Genomic DNA, 2,562 nt, shown 5'->3' with positions numbered 1-2,562 from the left:
TTTTTTATTAAATTTTTTTTTTTTTTTTTTCATTTGAAAAAAATTTACAGACCGTGAAATTTAAACTCTGTAAACTTTCTTTTATCTATCCACCGACATTTCATAATAATAATAATAATAATGATAATAATATTAATAATAAATCTCACGTAAACGTTGGCGGGATTTTAAAAAAAAAAAAAACTCAAGGATGAGATCGAAATGAAAAATGTTTCACGGCCGTCTGCAGGAAAAAAAAAAAAATTTAATAAATAAATAATAAATATAAGAATGAAATGTGTATGTGGATGAATTGTGTGCGTATGTGCGTGTGCGTATGGGTGCGTGCGTGAGTGTGTGCAAACAACACCCAAAGGGTTCTATAAATATTCATAAAAAAAAACACAACAAACAGCGGGGAAGAAAAAAAAAAAAAATACGTTTCGAATTCTTTTTATTCCTTGCCCCCTCCCCTGCCTCGTTTGCCTTTCCCACTTCCACCACAATCCCCCCCCCCCCGGAAAAAGAAAAAGTTAAAGAAAAAGAGAGAGAACAAAAAGAGAACAATCGAATTTTATCATAAATTTTTTATTTAACATTAAAAGAAAAAAAATTTTCCGAGGGATCAAAATATACGTGACTGACGTCACGTATATGACATGGTTTGATATATGTATAACGGTCCCGTTATACTTATTTCGTAAAAGAAACAAACCGGAAGGAGAAGGAAGGGGAGACGGGAGAGGAGGAAAGGGGAGGAGAGGAGGAACTTATCGGAGAAAATAAAAATGATTTTATATAATAAATAAACCGCACCAAAAAAAAAAAAAAACCGCACTGAAAAAACCCGACAAAAAACAACAAACAACAGCAAAATAATATTTTTTTGTTGTTGTATAGAACAACAGCAAAACGAAATCTCCAAAATAAATAAATTTTCGAATTGATTATTTTACGAGATTTAATTAACCGCAGCAAAAAAAAAAATTTTTACTCGTCACGAAATTATTTCTATATAAATAAATATCACATCATATTCCACAGTTCGCCGCCATATTTACAAAAAAAATATTTCAATTCTTCTTGTCATCATTTGTCGTTTCATTATTATTATTATTATTATTATTAATATTCAGCTTTAAAACCTTTTCGGTTGAAAAGTTTTCGATTGTTATATTACTTTAAGACAATTTTAACAAAATTTATTATTATTATTATTATTATTATTGTGTACGTTTTGAAAATGCGTACTCGTGTAAATAAATCATCCTTTTTCGTAAATATAAAACGTTGAGAAAATATTATGGAAAATTACGTACCAACAACATCACCACCATCACCGCCATTATTACCACCAGCACCACTACCACTACGACCACCACCACCGACAACACCGCCATCGCCACCGCCACCGCCACCAAGATAAAAAAATAAAATTTTAAAGTACCCACACGCATTACGACATCCGTTTTTTTTGATTCTACAAAAAAAAGTTTTAAATCATTCGAACAAACAAACAAACAAACGAACAAATAAACAAACAAACGAACAAATAAACAAACAAATAAATAAAAAAAAAAAAAACAAACGAAAAAACAAACAAACAATTCAAAGTCGATAATAAATTTTATACCGTACACACCGAAATCCGCCATATTTGATTTTTCTTCCCAACCCCCCTCTTCCCCGCCCCCTGTCGCAATAAAAACAATTTCAAAATAATTAATTATTTATTTATTTCGACTCTGTTAAAATATTAATAATAATAATTAATAAAATTTTTCCAGTGACGTAAATAAATAAATAAATTAATTAAAATTTTATTATTTTTTTTTTTTAAATAATTTTTATGGCCGTTAATACAAAAAGAAATTCAATGAGAAGAAAAGAAGAAAAAAATTTTTTTTTTTTTAACGTTAAAAAGTTGGCAACTCTTAATAAAAAAAAAAAGCGGGAAATTTTAAAATTTATGCTTTTAGTTTTTTTAGTTTTTTTTTTTTTGTGTGTCGTTGGTTTGGTTGAATTGCGGCGGTCACGAACGTTTTATTTTTTTTTCGGGGGGAGGGGGGAAGGGAGAGATGAAGGTTAGAGGGGAGAAATTTTCTTCCGCTTGAAAAATAAATTTTTTACGCGAAAAAAGAAAAACTTTAATTTATTATCATTATTATTTTTACTTTCTTTTTTTTTACAATTTAATGAACTTTACTAATTAAACAAAAAAAAAGTAAAAGAATTATTATTATTATTACGACGAACTAGAATAAGAAATGAAAAGAAAAAAAAAATATGACCGACGCCATTTTATTTATAAAAAATGATTAAATTTTTTTTTTTTTTAGTTTTAAAATTTATCCGCCATTTTGTTTTTTTCCTAATCGTTGCCATGACTACGAGATACACTAAATATGCACTCGCAGATATAAATAAATTTTAAACACTAACACGATTTAATTATTTGTTTAAACAAAAAAAAAAAATGGGCGATTTATGACGTAATCATCGAATTGAAAAACGAAAATTTTGTTTCCTTTTTACAACTATATTATTATTATCATTATTAAATTAATGACGACAAATTTTTAC

The sequence above is a fragment of the Pediculus humanus genome, genomic scaffold, assembly GCF_000006295.1.
Source record: "Pediculus humanus corporis 1103172108302 genomic scaffold, whole genome shotgun sequence".
Taxonomy (NCBI): domain Eukaryota; kingdom Metazoa; phylum Arthropoda; class Insecta; order Psocodea; family Pediculidae; genus Pediculus; species Pediculus humanus.
This window is presented reverse-complemented; position numbering follows the sequence as displayed.